General features: G+C 35.4%; 1 long non-coding RNA gene across 1 annotated transcript in view; it reads left to right on the top strand.

Moving 5' to 3' along the window:
- The first annotated feature begins 626 nt into the window (after positions 1 to 626).
- LOC106734961 (uncharacterized) overlaps positions 627 to 20,746 on the top strand; it is a 138,737-nt gene continuing 118,617 nt past the window's right edge. Inside the window, exon 1 of the long non-coding RNA XR_001370431.2 lies at positions 627 to 948. This is a non-coding gene — a long non-coding RNA (uncharacterized LOC106734961). The remainder of the gene's footprint in view (positions 949 to 20,746) is intronic.

Here is a 20,746-nt window from a genome sequence, read left to right as displayed (position 1 = left end):
CCCACAGCCGGGCCGGGTGGGCAGACTCAGGGCCCCTCCGCCCGCTGCCGCCTCACTCGGCGCGGTTCCCGGGGGTTTCCACTAACTTTTTGAAGTCCTCTAATATACTTATTTGTAAATTATATGCATTTACCTCCATGCTGATGTACTTCAAATTTCACATAAAATGTGTTACATTGTGTCTAAACTATCTCAACCACTTCAACACTTGCTGGCCCTAAATATATATTTTCTTAAAGTGTATTTTATATAACTTTAAACAAATTATATCAAAGCCAGCAGATGACATAATGGTTAAGGCACAAGACTCCCACATGGTCAACTGTGGTTTGAGTCCCAGACCTGGCAGTTGAAACTCACACCAGGCATGTGTGCTGCATGTATACCCAAAATCCTAAGGGTAGAGGAAAGGGAATTGTGATATGGCTATCCTCCCAGGGAGTGATTTCTCACTTTCTGTGTCTCTCTGTCTTTCTGGCGAGTACACATGTTCTACAGCAAAAATCTTTCAAAAAATTTATAAAAAATGGAAAATATAATGAATGAAAAAATTTTTTAAGATTTTCTTCCTCTACTCCACTGGATTATCTTTCAAATTCCTAGTTTAAAGATACCATGTCTTGAGAACCTAATTAGTGAGTCCTAATTAAACCTGAATTTTGTAAAGTTGCAAGATCATAGAGTAAGATGTCCAAATTTATGATTTTGAGAATATAATAGTGATGACATCCAGGGCATGTCCATAGAAATGTTCTATTGAGTTGGAGAGTGAATAAGGTCACTGAGGAAAATAAGAATGCATGTTAAGTATGGGGTCATTCATATGGCTCCTTGAAATTACACTGTTTATTGCAGGATTTGGTTAAGGAGGGGAAGACTGTGAGCCAGGTACCTGAATCTTCAGAGGATTAATGATGAAAGCAATTTTGAAGAGGAACTTACCAGGAGGTAAGAACTTACTAGTAGGTACTCTGACCAGTAGATAAGAGTAAGGGAAAGAAAAGAGGCAAAGGCAGACGTACACAATCATGGGCTTGCACTCCCCAAGAGACTTGTAGACTACGTGGAGTAGACAAAGAAGGCTTAAAAACCTTCCTAACGCAAAAGTGATTTTCTTCCCATTCCATTGTGTGATTCGTTTGGATAAACAAGTCTCTCTCCTTTTGATAACCCTGGACAAGAATTTTAAGTGATTTTCACTCTTGCATTAATTGTTATAAGGAAATAAATGCTTGGCTTTCGTATTAAGAAATGGAAATAAAAACTTAGAAGAATTGAATAGAGTAATCTTGGAATCTTTGATCAGATGTCTTTATTGTCTCTCAGAAAAAAAGTGACTCATTTTATTTAAAAACACAAGGTTGACTGAACATTTCAAGTCCCAGACCCACTGGCTTGAAAAATACCCGAGGCTCGTGTGCATGTGTGCCCAAAATCTTGAGAGAAGAATGAAGGAGAAAGGATTGTGGCATGGCTATCCCCTCTGGGGTATGAATTTTAACTTTCTCTCTGTCTGTCTGTCTCTCTCTCTCTCTCTCCCTGGTAAGTGCACATAACAACAACAACAAAAAAAGAGTACATTTCTTGGACCAACTAGTGGGTCAGTAGTTAAGGCAGACCAATCCCATGGTCAACGGTGTGGGGAAAAAAAATAAATAAACTAAAAAAAAAGAAAGAAAACACGTTTTTTGGGCCAACTAGTGATGTGGTGGTTAAGGCAGATAAAGCCCACATGGCTGAGAGTGCAGTTTGAGTTCAGGACCCAGTGATCTGAGAAATATGCTGGGTGTGTGTGTGTGTGCGCTCACACGCGTGTGCACCTAAAATCTTGAAAGGGAGAAATGTAAAATGTAGGAGGTGGAATGCGGGGCGACCAATTCCCATGATGGGGTTCTTTCTTTCTCTTTCTCTCTTTCTGTCACCTTCCAGTGACTGCACACATCCTCTGGCAAAAACAAAAACAAAAAATTTTAAAAGAAAGAAAAAACATACTTCTCAATTCATGAATCTGCTTCATGTAGTTTGAAATTTAACTAATAAAAAGAACAACCACAAAAAGAAACACCTGAAATCAGTACTGTCCTGAAATATCACCAGGTGCGTGAATCTGTAATGATAGGTCCCTTATAATGGCAGCGCAGGATTAATTAGATTTTGGATTTGTGGAGGTTATCATGCAGGTCTGTAGACTAGGGTAAGGAAAGGAAGTGGGAGACGGCATCAGAAAGAAAGGTAAAGCGAGCTTAGGGAGATCTATGTCTGATTTGGAAAATTTTCTGAAACCCAGATGGAGACTATTTAATACGCAAAACCTTTGGTATATTTGTGGTGCCGCAAATTAGGAGAAACTCATTTGGAGGCTGCCATTGAATCTTTGTTTAGCCCTGTTTAATGCACTGCACTTTCATAGTACACACTTTGCACTTTCATAGTACACACTTTGTCCAATTTTCCATGGTCTACCTTTTCAGTTGATGTACGTTCAGCAAGGTAGAGGTGGAAAAGACCATACATTCATTCATGTACTTGTTTATCCAACCGATGTCTATTGATCACCTAGCACTGTTTGATGCTAGGTATGTAATGGTAAAATCCATGCTCTCAAGGATCTCATAGCCTAGTCAGGTAGGACAGATATTTAAACAATCGGAATATAGTATGATAAATTCACTAACATCCAATAGGGTATCTGAACTCATTTCTTAGCAATTAGATGAGTCTTCAGGGAGAATGTGATATTTCAAGTAAGACCTAAGACCTTTAAGAAGGGTATGAATTTGTCAAGTGAAGGTCAGAGTTGCTATTGGATCGTTGGGGAGAATGAATGTTCTATTTGAGGGAATAGCTAGGATGAATATTTTTAAGACAAGAGAAAGCAAAGAACCATATATTGATTCTGAACATTAGATTATGTTAATCTTTCCTTTCTCATCTCAATTACCTTATTTCTCTAACAAGTACAAACCTCTGCCTATAGCCCTCAACCCTCAGGTCTTACACGTCCTTGTATAGAACCATCTTATTCTAGTTATCCAGTGCTGCATAACAAATTACCTCAAATCAGTGGACTATAATAGCCATTTATTATACTCACAGATTGTGGGTCAAGAATTTAGGCAAGACATGGCAGGGATGATTTACCTCGGTTCCATGAATTGAGGCATCAGCTTGAGGCCTAGAAGACTCTAAGGGCTGAAGTCATCTGCAGCATTGTTCTTTTATAAGTCTAACCATAGATTCTGACTATTGCCTGGGGAGCCCAATTCCTCTCCAGGAGAGTCTGTCCATAGGGTCTTAGCTCACGGTTAGTTTGGGCTTTCTTTATAGCATGGTAATTATGTCCCAAGGATAAGTGTCTCGAGAGGAGGAAAATTAACTGGAAGCTATACCCTTTGTATGGCCTACCTTCAGATGTCCTGTCATATCACCTTTACCCTAATCTGTTGAAGCAGTCATGGAAGCTTGACTCTATTTAAGGGACGGGCACATAGAACCTATCTCTCAGTGGAAAGTGTTATTCACATTATAAGGAGAGAATGTGGGAAAGGATTGATTGGTATCTAGGTAAAGTGCAATCTTCCATACTCCTCCCCTAGAAATGTTCTCAAATAAAACCAAATCTATCTGTGTAACAGTCTAACCCGCTTGGTAATAGTCATTGATTGTCTTATTCAGTCGTAGCTTATCTGTTGGTTATTTATTCGACCTTATTATTATTTATTTGACCTTACTTACGAGGTATAAGGCTAAAAGTGGTAATGAAAAAAAAAATTATGATTCCATTGGAAATCTATGAAGATTTTTAATTAAATAATAAAACTATAGTGTTTGTTATCTTGTCACTTTATATATATATATGTGTGTGTGTGTGTGTGTATGTATATATTAATATATTCATAATGATTTAAATGAACATCCCGTCAGAACCTATAGTGATTTTAAGCAGAGAAAGTTTAGTATTATTTTATCATCTTTGCAGTCCTTCTAGCTAGGTATGATGGTTGGTTTTTCTTGTTTTGTTTTTGACCTCATTCTATTGCACTGTGCTACCTACTACCTTCAATTATAATACAGAGTATTAAACTAGACAAATTACTGTGTTTTCTCAATAAAAATAGGTACTAACATTAAAAATGCAACTTATTACAGTTCTGTTTCTTATTGGTTGGCCTAATTTTCTTCTGCATAGAATCATCTTAGTTATGTACCTGTGTGAGATGTGTGTCGGTGTCTGTGCATGTATATATCTACATATACACATATACGTTAAACAGTTTGTATACATACACAAATACGTAGTTAGCTATAAATCTGAAATTAGACCTGTTTTACTTCCCTATCATAACTCATTTTTTGACGTGTGATTGAAAACGATTCAGGTACTTCTGATTTAAATTGGAAGGAAATTTGTAAAAAGCCATGTGTCTGTTCTCTTCTCAGTATCAAGTTAGCTATGCTGCTCTATCTCATTCTCTTGTTTCCTGCCTTTAAAAATGTAGGAATGGGCCAGCCAGTGGTGTGGTGGTTAAGGTGGCTGAATTCCACATGGCCAACTGCACAGTCCAAGTGCTGGACCCAGTGGCTTGAAAAACACGCTGGGTGTATGTTCATGCCCCAAATGCTTAAAAGCGAAATGAAGGGCTTGCAGCATGACCATTCCCTATGGGGGGAGGTGCTCTTTCTCTCTTTCTCTCTCTCTGGCAAGCAAATATACCCTCTAGCAAATTTTGTTTTTTTAAATGTTGTAGGAACAAGGTGAAGCAGGCTAGAATTTAAGCAGGATCTTGCTCTCACCTATTTTGGCCAAATCCAGAATCACTGACCTGAAAAAGTCTTCTTGGTACTTTGATCTAAACCTGCTTTAAGAAAAAGATATTTTTTTGTAGCACACTTTGCATTTGTTACCTCGTTTAATCCTCACAACAATTCACAGGAATATGTTCACTTTCTCTGTTTCACGGAGGAAAAAGTGAAGGCTGGAAGAAATGAACTAGTGTCACAACTGTGACTAAACGTCTAGACCAGGTCTGCCTAATTCCAAATGCTGTGTTCTCTTAGTGGTATCTGTAGATTTCTTGATAATATTTCTCGGTTTTGTGTTATTTTGATTTTGATTTTGGATTTATGTGAATAGTCAAAATTAAATTGCTTGTTTGACTCAGCTAGAGGTTTATATAAAGCTGGATTGTTTGTATAGGGCATTTTAGGAGCCGCAGACTTAGGAAAGCAGAACATTGGCAGTAGTGGGAACTCACAATCTGCTCATTGGCAGAGCGAATGTTTTTGTGTGTGTATTTTTTTCTTTAGCTCTTTGTTATGACCAAAAAAGTATACAAAAGGAACTATGAAAAGCATAATTTATTGTATGTTGTACAAGACCAGAACATTCCAATTTACCAAGAAAAGATAGATGAAAAAAATTAATCAGAATGTGGTAAGCTGCCTGTAAGAAAATATAATTAATTCTGTAAGAAATCAAACTGTTGCCTTGGAATAAATTCCTCAGATATCATGTAAGCAACATGAAGAAAATAAAATGTACATTATCCGCTTGTATTATGTTTTTCTTTATTGTAGCAAAGCCAAACACAATTCCAACTGTGCTGCTACTTACTGCTTGATCTTTCCATTATTCTGCTTTCTATCAGTAGTTTCTTTTCCTCCTCAGGGTTACATATAGCCTTAACGGTGGGTTGCATTTCTCACAGAGCTCGAAATTAGTGTAATTGAAAACATCGCACCTTTGAAAATATTTTAATATTTAATGTAGTAGCTTATAGGTAAATATTTCTGAGGCTGCAGAAAGGTAAGATTGAAGTAGGAATATAAAAAATGGTCCCAGAAACCAATCACTGATAGAGGGAAAGACAATCTAGGGAAACTTTTTAAGAAGCCACACAACCTTGATGTTTTGACACTTACCATATGCTGAGGTGGCAAATTACATGGAACCAAAAGTTTTAGAAGCTTAGCCTAAGAATTCTGTGAAGTGCTTTTTCTTTGTCCTGGACCAGAGGTATGCCCAACTTTTTTATTCCATAATAGATCCTCTGGCTTCTTTCTTAATAATTGCCAGAGATGATAGTGCATGGAAAACTGAAACCAAATAAGCATTTTTTTAAAATTTCATTGTATTTTAGTCAAGCATCAATCTATGAAATTTGATTTGAAAATAAATTAAGGAATCTTTGCCAGAGCTAGAAGAATAATTTGAAAATAGTATATCAGTCTTATCATTTAAAACTCATTTTCAGTTGTATTCAGTAGTAAACTTGAAATCCTGCTCCTTATTAAATAATATGTGGAGTCTTCTAAAAGTTAGTGGAAAATGTGTATTACGAAAAAACTATGAGTTTCAATTTGTTTTTGCACCAGAATAAACTCATATTTAAATTTCATTTAATTCAGTTTCTTCCATAAACTTTTCGAAGTCCCCTCATGTGTGTGACAAGTACCATACTTGTCCAAGCCCATGTAGCATATGTGAACATAATGTGGTCATGAGGAGTGCGAGCGTATTTGGCAGGAGTAACCTGAGCTTCCTACTCCTAAAATCACTTTCCTATTCTTTTTAACTCTTAATTTTCTTTTTTTAAAAAAAAATTTTTATGTATAGCTTAAAGGTCATCCCTTTGGGAAATGTTCTCTAATTTCTTCCTTTTGAAGTGGATGCATTTTCCCTGTAGATGTCTATGTAGCCCCCTGTGCATACTTTTGTTGTGGTACTTCTGTTTGTTTACCTATAAGAAGTTGTAAACTTGACTGGTTTTTCTCTTTATCTTGTACCTGAGATTTGGTAGGCTCTAATAGCTTTGTTGAATGAATACATATGCAGGGGAAAAAAAAGAATATGAATAGATGTACAAGAGTTTATGAAGCACATATTCATAGAAGATTGTGTTTTAAGAGGAAAAAATCATGAATTCATTACCTATAAAACATTGAACCAGTATCCTCGTCATGCATTTTCATTCCATCCTGCAATACTGTGTTTATTTATTTGGGTCTTTAACTTACTGCATTAAACAAAAAGTGGTTATTATCTAAATCAGTTTTTTTCCTTTTCTTAATTTGCCATAGGGCACATGTGCTTACCAGAGAGAGAGAGAGAAAGAGACAGATAGGAAAAATGGCCATGCTGCAATCCCTTCTCCCCCATTCTCCTTTCAGGCGTTTGGACAGGAGTGCACACACATCTGTCGTGTTTTCTAAGCCTCTGGGTCCAGGTAGTCGGCCATGTGTTATCCAGTGCCTTATCTATCACCATCTGCTGGCCCTATCTAAATTAAATTTTATCACTTTGTCAGTATTGTTTTAACACATAATATTGACTATTTGAAATGTTTAAGGATCTTTCAACATTCTTGATGTGCTATTGTATTTTTTTTGTGAACAATTTTCATCCCAAAGAATGTGGCCTTAGTTATTTGGTGGATGCCAGTAGAAAAATAAGATTTGCTTTATGATAAAAATTTGACTTTTTGGTGGATCTTTTGGAAGTATTTATGTTTAGAGTTACAGGCTTTCTCATTAAATCAAAAATTGGGTGAATAATATTTATAATTTTTTTCTTTTTTTGGAGAGGTTTTTTGCTATAGGGCGCATGTGCTTGCCAGAAAGACAGAGAGAGACGGAGAGACAGAAAGCTATAAATGACCCCCCAGGGAGGATGGCCATGCCACAATCGCTTCTCCTCCCTTCTCCTCTCGGAATCTTGGGCACTCACACACACGCACCCGACATGAGTTTAAGCCACCGGGTCTGGGACTCGAACTGCGGTCGACTGCATGGGAGTCCAGCAACGTAACCATTATGCCATCTGCTGGTCCCAGTATTTACAGTTATTAAAGAACTCTTTAAAAACTTTTTGAGTTCACAGATGACCTTCTTATACTTTTTAATATAGTGTTTAAATGTTTGGGAGATAGTCTAATGCTTGTGAGGCAATATAAAAGGATATTTTAATATCTTTTTTTGATTACTAAATGAACTAAAAGTCATAGAGGTTAGATATAGCATCCTAAATTGTCCATCTAGGCCTGGAGTTTAATTTGGGGGAAGATTTTCACTATTGATTTAATTTCTTTAATAGTATTATTCAGCTTGTTCTATTTGATCTTTAGTTGGTTTAGTTGGTTTTATATTTTGCTATAAATTTATCCATTTTATCTATATTTGCATGGTAGTTTAATTTTTTTTTCTACAGGGCACATGCACTTACCAGAGGGAGAGACAGAGAGAGAGAAAAAGCAAGAAATCACTCCCCTAGGGGTGATTCCACTTCACAATCCCTTCTCCTCCAGTCTCCTCTCTGAATCTGGGGTATACACACACAGTCAGGTGGTGTCATTTCTCTTTTTTTTTTTTTTTTGCGGCCATTTTTGTCGCCTTGGAGTGAGTGAGTCTGTCTTTTTGTTGGGGGGGGGGGAGAGGTTTTCGCTATAGGGCACGTGCGCTCTCCAAATAGACAGAGAGAGACATAGAGACAGAAAGCGAGAAATCACCCCCCAGGGGGGATGGTCACACCGCAATCCCTTCTCCTCCATTCTCCTCTCGGGATCTTGGGCACACATGCACACGCGCCCGGCGTGAGTTTTAAGCCACCGGGTCCGGGACGCGAACCGCGGTCGACTACACGGGAGTCCAGCGACATAGCCATTATGCTAACTGCTGGTTCCCAGGCGGTGTGATTTCTAAGCCATGGGATCCAGGACTCAAACTCTGCAGTTGGCCAGCACTTTAAATCTCATGCCTCTTGCTGGCCATAGAAGTTGTATAAATAGCCTGTTATTATCAGTTTAATGTCTGTAGCAGCTGCTATTGTATAGTTTAGAAATTTGTGCATCTTCCTTACCTTCCTTCCTTCTTCCCTTCTTCCCCCCTTTCTCCCTTTCTTCTTGCTTCCTAGTAAATCTTTCCAGAAGCATGCCAATTTTATTAGGCTTCTCAGGGTCCACTTTTAGCTTTGCTGTCACTTACATTTTGTTTTTGTTTTCTAAATCATTCATTTCTTTTCTTAACTGTTTCTTTTTCTCTATTTTTGAAAATTTTGTTTCTGGTTTTAACTGATTATTTTGGACTCTGAGATCATTAATTTTCATCTTTCCTTTCCACAATAGGCATTTAATATACAAAATTCTCATCAAATATTACTTTTGCTATAGACCATAAAATCACATTTAGGTTTTGGTTGTCTTTAGCTGTAAATATTTAGTTCTAATTTCAATTTTGAGTTATATAAAAGTATAATTCATATTTTCAAAATAATTAATTTTAGTTGTATTTTTGGATATTCTAACTTTATCTCATGTTAGAAAATGTAGATGGTATATAAAATATTTGAAAATCGCCAGACCTCACTTTTTCAGTCTTATGTTTGACCAGGTTTTGCATGTGTTCCATTTTACAAGTGTACTTGAAAATTATGTGTATTCTACAACCATTTGTGCAGTTTTATATAAATGTTCACTAGATAAGGATATTATTCTGATATATATGACATTGTCTTCTTAACCTTTCAATTACTGAGCTATATTAAAAAATCTTTTGTTTTGGAAGCTCAGTAATGACACAGTAGTAAAATCCTGGCAAATTGTCTCCCTGACAAATTAAAACTTTTATAATTTTTAAATGATCTTCTTTACTTTTAGTAATACTTTTTGCCTTAGGCTGATAATATGTTTTGACTGATATTAATATACTTTTTGGTAATATTTGCCATGAATATCTTTTTCTACCTTATACTATTATTTACTTTATGTATGTTCATCTTGGAAAGCAAAACTTAAAGCTAATTTTTAAAAATGAAACCCAAGGGCCAGCCTGTGGCATTGGTTGTTAAGGCGACTGGATCCCACATGACTGACATTGGCTTGAAAAGCACACTGACCTCTGTGCGTGTGTGCCTAAAATCCCAAGAGGAGAATGGAGAAAGAATTGCAGCATGGCCATCCCCCTTGAGGAGCGATTTATCATTTTTCTCTCTCTGTGTCTCTCTGTTGACACATGCCCTATAACAAAACTTAAGGGAAAAAAAAAAAGTAACCTGAGAATTATTAACTTTTGACTAGCTCATATAGTACATTTGTATTTATTGGAATTACTGTTATATTTGGATTTATATCTGTAATTTATTTTTACTTACCATTTCTTTGTTTCTTTCTTCCTTTTGTTGCCTCTTTATTTTTATTATTTCTTATTCTTTTCTTGATTCATTTTCTTATGTCTGCTAGTTTGTGATTTGTGCACTTCATTTTGGGGTGCTTAATTCTAGAAATGTTCTTATATGTTCTTTTTAATTTGTGTGTATACTTTTACTATCGAACCAGACTAATTAAAAACCTTAGGACGGAACATTTTAACTCATTACATTTTCCTAATTTGTGTATTTGTTTTATTGTTGTCTTTTATTATGTAAGAAATACTGTAATATTTTCTTACATTAATGTTATTCAAGTTTACTTACATACTTACACTTTTGTGTTTCCCTCATTATTCCTCTAGCATTTCAGATCTATCATCTGATATCTTCCTTTTGTCTAAAAGTATATTCAATGAGGATATTAGAGTAATAAGGCTTTCAGTCAGATTTTTTTCTCTAAATGACCTTATTTCATGGTCATTCTTAGAGATTATTTTTTATGGGTGTAGAATTTCAGAATATTGAAAACATTATTTGTCTCCTGGATTCTACTATTTATTTTTTTAAGAACTATTTTGTTTAACTTTATTTATTTATTTTAATTTGACCACAGAGGGACAGAGAGAGAGAGAGACAGAGACAGAGAGAGAGAGACAGAAAGCAAGCTGCCAGGTCTAGGACTCAAACCATTTTCAGCCATGTGAGAGTTCAGCACCCTTAACCACCATGCCACCTGCTGCTCCCCCAACTAATTCTTTTGAGAATAACTTAGTTTTTATTCTGTTACTCCTTTGAATGTTTGTTTTGTTTTCTATATTTTCACTATATGTACAGTGTAGATTCATTTTATTTATCTCAATTGGGATTCATTGGAATTTAAAAAGTTTTGATGTTTTCCACCAAATATGGGAGTTTTTGGTCATTATCTCATATAGTAGAGCATCTACTTCCTTCTCTCTTTGCTATAATAGAACTCTATTTGACATATATGAGGGGATTTCAAAAGGTTCTTAGAAAAATGGAATTAACATGCACAAATGTTATGGTGCAGAAATGTTTGAAGGGCCAGCAGATGTGTTGGTTACAGGACTACATGTTGGAAAATATATTCTTTTCTGCATTCCAGTTGTCTATTTTTTTAAGCTATATTGAAGTTACTGATTAGCTTATTCACTGATTTTTTTTTCTTTTGTTTTATAATGCTTTGCATTTAAAAATAGTTTTGTCCTTTCTCAGAGGTAATATTCTTTTTAAATGCTGTCAATCCCTGTATTTCTTGAAATAGAAATACATATATATACATATATATATGTATGTAGTATACGGTGGGCATATAAAATATATTTATATGCATACATAATATAATATTATAAATGATACGCACATTGTATTCTAATTACAGCTGCCAACTTCTTTGGAGTGATTCTGCTATATCTTTTTATGTTTTTTACACATAGTCTTATGGGTTTTTTTTGTTGTCGATGTTGTACACTCTCTTAGGAAGAGATAGAGAGACAGGGAGAAAGAGGGAGAAAGCATCCCTGTGTGATATCTCCCTTAGTGGGGAGATATCACACAGCAATCTGTTCTTCTCCATTTTTTCATCCTGTTAGAATTTGGGGCACATATTCACACATACCCAGTGTGTTTTTCAAGCTGCGAGGGCCAGGATTTGAACTGTGGTCAGCCATATGGGATTCATTTTCTTAATTATTAGGCTAAAGGACCAGCCCAGTCCTATTTTTTTAAATGATTTTAAATGAATTTTTCCTGTCTAGAGTTACTCAATTTTCTTTGAACTTTACATATGGATATATTCTGATACTTATGATACAAGTAATTTTTCCAAGACAATGTTTGTGTTCGTTTACGTCCAATGCCTGAAATCAATGTTAATGCAATACTAATAATAGAGGACCCCTTTAAATTCTTTTTTTTTTTCGAGAGAGAGATTTTTGCTGTAGGGCACATGCTCTCACCAGAAAGCAAGAAATCCCCCCCACACACACACACACCCGAGGCGGGGGGGTGGGGATGGCCATACTGCAGTCCCTTCTCCGTTCTTCTCTCAGGATCTTGGGCATGCACGCACATGCACCCGGCACGAGTTTAAGCCTCCAGATCCAGGACTCAAACTGCAATTGACTACATGGGAGTCCAGCGACATAGCCATTATGCCAACTGCTGGTCCCAGGACCACTTTAAATTCTTAGCTAGAGATTTTGTGGATCACATGAGTAGTGAGGATTAAGAGTACAGATTGCTGTTTGGGCTAGCTTGTAGTTAACAACTATTCAGAAAGAATTTATTTTCCCTATCAATCCAGTGCCAAAGTTATGTACGGACAATATTCTTTGCATTTCCTAGAGGGAAATATGCTGGAGCTGGTGTGGTGGAGGGTGGATTGGAGATGGGAGCAGATAGTATGTCATAGTACTTAAAGAGTATAGTCGCTAAACAAACCCTGATGGAATTTTCATTTTGGTTCTTATACTAACTTTGAACAAATTAACCTTTCTGCACTTCATTATCTTGATTTCTAAAATGAAGATTATAACGGTGATTTTTTTTTATTTTTATTTTTATTATCATCATAATCTTTATATTACACTGGATTACATATAACTTTACAGTATATTACATTGCTTTTTCAGAAGGGAATGCCATGCATGTCAGTCAATACAGAGACATTAATCTCCCTGCTTCATCATTCAATAACTTTTCTATGTTTTTCCCAATCATTATTATTATTATTATAATTATTTTTTAAAACAGTCAATGACTATTTCTCATTTTGCTTATAAAAGGATTATAATGGTGATTTAAAAATTTTTTGAGGATTAAATGAGTTCTTATCTTTGAAAAACTTAGAATAAACTCTGTAAACATTTACTGCTATTATCATGATCAATATCTTTTTGTTTATTCTTGTACTAAGTCTATAGCACTTTCTAGTGCCAGCACTATGGAGGGTCTGCTATTGGATGTTTTACCTTCTGAGGTAACACAAATTAATGCTCATAATCAGCAGATTCCACAATTAGTCTCAAGGTAAAAATAAATTTAAGTGATTGTTTTATTCAGTACTAGTCCTCACTTAATCTTGTCTTCAGTATTCCTTATTTCATTTTGTTAGCTCATGGGCATATTTAAGAAAGATTTTTAAAATACTATATCTGGTATATTAGTTCTTTTTAAGTAGTACTCATGTTAAAGGAAGTAGAAATCTACTATACAGCTTGTAAATGGCAAAACTAAGATTAAAATCTCAAATTGATTCTGAGTATGTGCTTCAAGAAACAGCTGAACAAAGGACATAAGCAGACATTTCCTAAAAAAGAAATGTTTCATAGGCAGTAATATTCAAAATCATTGGTAATACCAATATAATACTACATTTTTATCCAATTAGGACATGAAGGAAGGAAGGAAAGAAATAGAACTTAAAACCCAATATTGACAAATATTCAAGGATCTGGATACCTTTATCCTCTTTTACTGGCAAGAATGTTAATTGCTACAGTTCTTATGCAGAGCAGTTTGGCAATATATATCTAAAGTGTTAAAGTATTTATATTTTAAAACATAAATTTCACTTCCAAAAATTTGTTAAAAATAATTAAAGATATGTGCAGAGATATAGCCACAAAAGTGGTCATTGTATCACTTTGTGAAAAACTAGAATATTGGGAGCATAATTGCCTCACAATAAGGGAATGGGTTGATTAGAGTGTGAAATATCCATATGATGAGATGCTAAATAGCAATTTTAAAAGATGTCCTTGAAGTAGATTTATGTCATGGAAAGAAGTTTATGATAATTTGTTGAGTGGAAAAAAGATGATCACAAACTAAGATATGTGGGGTGTTTTGATTTTAATTGCCATGTACACTTGCCAGGCAGAAACAGAGATTCAGAGAAACAGAGACAGGGAGAAAACTCCCCTAATGGAGCGTGGCATTTCTCGATACTGAGAAGATTTGAGCATGCATGTGCCTGCGCTCTGTTTTTAAAGCTGCAAGGGATTTGAACCATAGTTGGCTGTGTGGAACCTGACTCCTAAACCACTGGGCTGTTTTTCTCCTTTTATTCATTTATTTTTTTAAGAATTAAAAATAATCTCTCAGGACCAGCAAATGGCACAGTGGTTACGTCTCTGGCCAACCGCATTTTGGGTCTGGGACCTGATGGCTTCAAAAATCACAGGAGGCACATATGTATGTGTGCGCAAGATACTGGGATGAGAGAAGGGATTGGGGGGGGGCCATCCCTCTCCCCAGGGGGGAATGATTTCTCATATTTTCTCTCCCTGTGTCTGTCTCTTTCTCTCTCAGCAAGTGCATGTACCCTAAGGCATAAACCGCTAAAAAGAAATAAAAGTAATCTCTCTCGGGAAAGTTTTTGGATGATACCAAAGATATTTTCTTTTTACTTATTTGTGTTTTCTACTATAATCAGCATTATTAAAAATAGATAACGTTCTATTAAATAATTCTTCAATAAAAAATATAAAAGTTACAATGCCAGTACTTTAACATAATTATTTACATAATTGCATCCTGACTTTTCAAATCTAACACCTACGCATATAGATTGTTATGTACTTAAAATTATTCTGTACATATATCTATAATCTACCTTTTTCTTTGGCATTTTTAAAGTATGTTTCCGTTTTTCTCTCGCTTTTTTTTTTTTTTTTCTTTTTTTGGAGAGGTTTTTTTGCTATAGGGCACGTGCACTCGCCAGATAGACAGAGAGAGACATAGAGACAGAAAGCGAGAAATCACCCCCCCAGGGGGGATGGTCACGCCGCAATCCCTTCTCTTCCATTCTCCTCTTGGGATCTTGGGCACGCACCGCGTGAGTTTTAAGCCACCGGGTCCGGGACGCAAACCGCGGTCGACTATGTGGGAGTCCAGCGACATAGCCAGTATGCTAACTGCTTGTTCTCTTTCTCTCGCTTTTTAATGATCAACTTGGGGACCACATTATATTCTATTTGCTTAAATTACTTATGCTTAATATATTTTCCTTGGTTGATTATTTACTTTTTTAGTATGTATCTATTATGAATAACAAATAAATTAAAATAATAAAAATGAGGGGCCAGCAGGTGGAGTGGTGGTTAAAGGGGCTGGATCCCACACAATGGACTCCATTGTTTGAGTCCCAGACCTCCTGACTTGGAAAACACCAGGCACTTGTGTATGCATGCCAAAGTCCTGAGAGGAGAATACAAGAGAAGGATGGACCATCCTCCCAGGGATGAGTTCTCACTTTGCATCTGCATCTGTCTCTGTCTCTTTTTTCTGGAGCATAACACCTTACTGCCAAAATCTAAAATAAATAAATAAATAAATAAACACAACAATTCTGAATGCTAACAACTGTAATTTACTAAGTACCTTTTTATTGTTTTGCAAAATTTATCACAGTTAATTCTTAGAACAACTCTATGAGTTAGGCCTTAATAACCTCAAGATTATGAAACAGATTCATAGAAAGCTAAATAATTCATTGGTTACACAACTAAGTGAGATGTTGAGTCAGAATACATTTCAGGTTTGATTGTTTTTTCATTTGCCCAAGTCTTTTTTTTTTCTTAATGTTTTGTGCTTTCTTAATGTTAACACCTTGTTGTTTGTTCCATTTTCATCCTTTGGCTTGGGTATTACATATATGTATTCCATTTTGAAATATTTTTCCCTATTTTCAGGGGGTTTTATTATTTATTTATTTGTACATTTTCCCACGGATATTGACTTTACATATCAAAAAAAAAATTGCTCATACTCCATAGTTCTTGACAGTTAATAAACTTTCAAAATTTCAAAAAGATTAATTTTAAAGATAATGTTTGAAATATTTGTTACAATTTTGTATGTGACTCTATAACAACAGAGACAGTGTGTCTTTAAATATTTTTGAGAAACTATTTACATGTCAACTACTCACACTATTGCAAAGCAAATGCCCGGCACACAATTCACACATGAACCTTTTGAATTCAGCCCTGCATACCTAGTATTCTGTGATAAACCATCTGCTAGCAAAGATCAGTCTCTTTTTCTTCTTTCAAAGTCTTCCAAAATGTAATCCTCTGGTTGTGGCTGCTCTACTGAAAATAGCGCTGGGCTGAAAAGGTTCAGGTTATTTTATGGTACGAATTCTTTCATATAGAAATTGTTCATTTTTTTCTTTGACATTTTCTTGTCTTCATTTGTGTTTTTGGTATTGATATTGTTGCAGCAGCATCTATTTCTCACTCATTCAGCTGTTCAGCCCCTTAGACTTGATCTCTCATTGTTTTATCTTTTTTCTTCCTATTATTCATTTTTTTGTTATTTTGTTCTGCCTTCAATGAGGTCTTCAGCTTTCTCTTCTAACTCTCTTTTTATAAATTTGTTATTTTGTCATTTCTGATAAATCTTATTCTCTGAGAATATTTTTCTGTAGCTTCAAATCCTTTTTTTCCAGGATATAATATAATGTTTATTATTTCTATGAGATTTTCCTTTTAAATGCAGATGCTCCTTTATTTCTCACTCCTCTTACCTCTCAGGTTATCTTTAATCAATCGGGTGTCCACTTTCCATACTTGTATTGACATCTTTTATCAGTACTGATTTCTTTTCTTTTTCTTGTAGTGCTCTAATTTCTTAAAAAAAAATTTGTTGTCTTTAAGTGTTATTTGAGGAAAAAGTAGACATGAACATATGATTAATCCACTGTGTTTAATTGAAAAGTTGATTTTGTATTATCACCACACAATCAGGAATATGAAATTTTCTGTTTATTCAAATGATACTTAAATCTCAAATTTAGTGGTTTTCTTCAAAGATTTAATGCATCTCTCTAAAAATTACATTCGATATAGTGCAGTTTTCCTTGTTAACTTGGAATAAAGTCTCTTCCCCTTTTATATTTTCTAGCTAGTTATTGTATTAATGATACAGTATATTTAACTTATATCTGGAAATTTTATTGAATTCATTAATTCTGCCATTTCTGAGCTCATTGTTTTAGATATTATAGCATACAGTCATTTTATCAGAATAATATTTTGCTTCTTTCCATCTAATTTTTGTTCACTATATTTCTTTGTTGTCTTGCATTTGTAAAAATATTCATAAACATTTTATTGGGTTGTAGAGAAAGTCATGACGTATTTTTCTATGCAAAAATACGTCATGACTTTCCCAACAACCAAATAGATGATAATAATAAAATTGTATCCTTAGTTTATCCCCTAGTTTGGAAGGAATACTTCTGTTAAGGTTTTACTAGTGAATATTAATACTGATTTCTGTATGAAATAGATCATTATTTTTCAAATGGAGCGACAGACTCAATAACTGAGGAGACATCCAAATGACCCAGAAGCCAGCTTATAGGGGTTCTTTCTGGAGAAAGTGGGATAATTAGAGTATCAAAATAAGTAGTGTTAGTAATGGATTAAAGCACAGTGAATTAAAAACAATAATCCATGCATCCATCTGAATACCACAAAGAAATTAGGAAAAAAGCTCTTTAGTATAGAATAATTTCAACTAATAACAATAGAAAGGGGACCAGCAGATGGTTTAATGGCTAGATATCTTGCTGGACTCCCATGTACTCGACATCAATTCAAGTCCCAGACTTGGTGGCTTAAACTCATTCCGGGCACGTGTGCATGCGTGCCCAAGATCCCAGGAGGAGAATGGAGGAGAATGGATTGTGGCATGGCAATCCCCCCTGGAGGGGGGTTCTTGCTTTCTGTCTCTCTCTTTCTTTCTAGTGAGCACATGCGCCTATAGCAAAAACTGCTCCAAAAAAAAAAAAATAGAAAGAATAATAAAAATAGTAAAACACCTTTATTTACAACCACTGTAGTAATTGATTCAAGAAGTTACCAATTAATGTTAAAACTATTGGTGAAAGACTTTTGAGAAGAGGATATTCACATGGTTTGATAGTATCACTTCAGAGATTACTTACCAATTAGAAACAGATTTAAAATAAAGAAATCTGACAAATAGCCTCATAATCAAAAGACTAAACTTCCTCCAATAAAAGTCAGTCTGTCATTATGTGCTTTGTGTGTAATGTGATGCACTTCAAAAGGAAAAGATGCCTCTGTTATATTCCTGCCCATGATGATGCTTAACCTAAATATAGTCATGAGAAATTAACCAGACACATTCAAGTTGAGGAGCAGTCTGCAAAGCAACTGGCCTTGACTCTTCCAAAATGTCAGTGAATTGAAAAAAACTAGCAGCAGAAATAATCTCGATAAAAGGAGAATGTAGAGTGAATGGGTCCTTAACTGAAAGGAAAAAAAATAAAATAAGATATAACAAAAGGATATCCAAGAAACTTTAGGGATAAAAGGCAAAATTCAAATATGGAATATATCACATTCAATTTCTAACTAAATGTTTCAAATATGATAATTATATTATCACTGTTAAGTAAGAGAATATCACTGTACCAAAAAAGATATCTATATGTATGCAAATGTATACACACATGCAAGTACATACCCAGAAAGAAGGGAGGGCAAATGTGGCAGTTGGCCAGAAGTTGCTTAAACTAAGTAAAAGGCAAAATGGATGTTGTATTGGAGTAGTTACTAGAACTTTCTTTAGATTTGAAATATTTCAGAGAACTTGGAGAAATGAAACATATTTTTGTAATTCTGATATATAATGTCATAAATTTAAATTTAGGCATCCTATACCTAACACTGTATCTTATTAGTAGTAATAATTTGTTTATCTGTTTTTGTCAATGTATATAAGAAAATACATCTACATATACATGCATTTATGAGGACCTTTGGGTTTTCTACCAAAATGCTAATCCTCAACGAATCTAATCAACACATATATATTTTTTTATTAATGATTCTACTTTGTCATAAATATCCTGGACTAAAATGTATTTTCCTTTTTAAAAAAAAAAAAAAAAAAAAAAAAAAAAAAAGACAACATTTAAGAGTCAGCTCTTTAGCTCAGCAGTTAAGGGAGCTAGATCCCATATGCCCAAGGCAAGCTTTCACATGTGTGTGCTTGCCCAAAATCCTGACGGGAGGGAGAGAGGGAGGAAAAAGGATTGTAGCATGACCACATCACCCCTGGGGGGCTTTCTCTCTATTTTTTTTCCTCCTCTAATTTTTTTTTTCCTCTTTGGTCTGGCAATTAAAAATAAAAGCCATTTACTATCTGTTCACATAGTGTCTTCCTAAGATGCCTAACAAACCTTCCGATCATATACTTTCTATGTGTACAAAATAATGTCTTTATGGATTTTTTAACACAGTACACAATAAACATGAAGAATTATCACATGAACCACTTTGCAATTCATGATTGCTAATACTTAATAACAACAGTCTTTTTTAAAAAATTATCTATGGGACGAGCAGACGGTGTAATGGCTATGTCGCTGGACTTCCATGTAGTCGACCACAGATCGAGTCCCGGAGTTGGTGGCTTAAACTACACCGAGCACATGTGCGTGAGTGCCCAAGATCCTGAGAGGAGAAGGGAAGAGAAGGGATTGCAGTATGACCATCTCCCCTGGGGGTTCTCTCTCTCTCTTTCTGGTGAGCACATGCACCCACTAGCAAAAACTTCTCAAAAAAAACCCAAAAGAATGATTTATTTTTTTTTACTTCTTTTTATTATTAAATATGCTATAGGGTATATGCACTCAGCAGAGAAAGACAGAGAGATAGAGAGAGAGGAGAGGGAAGTGAGAAAGCAAGCAACCAGATCTGGGACTCGAACTGTGATCAACCATTTGAAAATCCAGCATCTTAACCACCATGCCACCTGCTGGCCCCAGTTAAAATAGTCTTAAGTGCTGTTTCTTCTCTCCACAAATTTAAAAAAACCTTAATTCTTATCATTGAGGGCCAGCTGGTGGCATGGTGTTTAAGGCAACTGGATCTACATTGACAACTTTGGTTTGAGTCCACACCAGGGGCGGGATGTGCCCAAAATCCTGAAAGGAGAATGGAGGAGAAGGGATTGTGATGTAATCATCTTCCCTAGAGGTGCTTTCTTACTTCCCCTCTCCTTTTCTCTCTGTCTCTGTTTCCCCAACAAGTGCATCCACCATAAAGCAAAAACAAAAACAAAAAATTCCTACCATTCAGTTGTTATCTTGGTCACTCAATTATTCTTAATTTTTATTTAATTCCCATCATACTCTGTTTATGACTTGTTAGTCTCATTTTGCCTACTATCATGCTCATGTTGAAAAAAATTAAAATCTTTCAATCTGGTCTCAGAAACCCTAGGAGACCCAGTTCTGCTACTAACTAGCTCTAAAACTCAGGCATCTCTTTGGTCATCTAAAAATCTTACTAGATCAGATACCCACATAGCTTCTACTTTAGCATATAGTGACACTGCCATGTCTCCTATTATTATATAGCTTCTGCAGCTATTCACTTTCAAAGTGTATCTTTTAGCTTGCTGCTTTTGTCACACAAACCCTAACACTTAAAGAGCAGCTCTGGTAAAGAAATAGGAGGTGTGGGGACCAGCAGTTACTTAATGGCTATGTCTCTGGACTCCCATGTAGTTGACCGTGGTTTGAGTCCTGGACCTGGT

This window comes from Tupaia chinensis, unplaced genomic scaffold (assembly GCF_000334495.1).
Source record: "Tupaia chinensis unplaced genomic scaffold, TupChi_1.0 Scaffold000037_2, whole genome shotgun sequence".
Classification (NCBI taxonomy): domain Eukaryota; kingdom Metazoa; phylum Chordata; class Mammalia; order Scandentia; family Tupaiidae; genus Tupaia; species Tupaia belangeri.
This window is presented reverse-complemented; position numbering and strand designations above follow the sequence as displayed.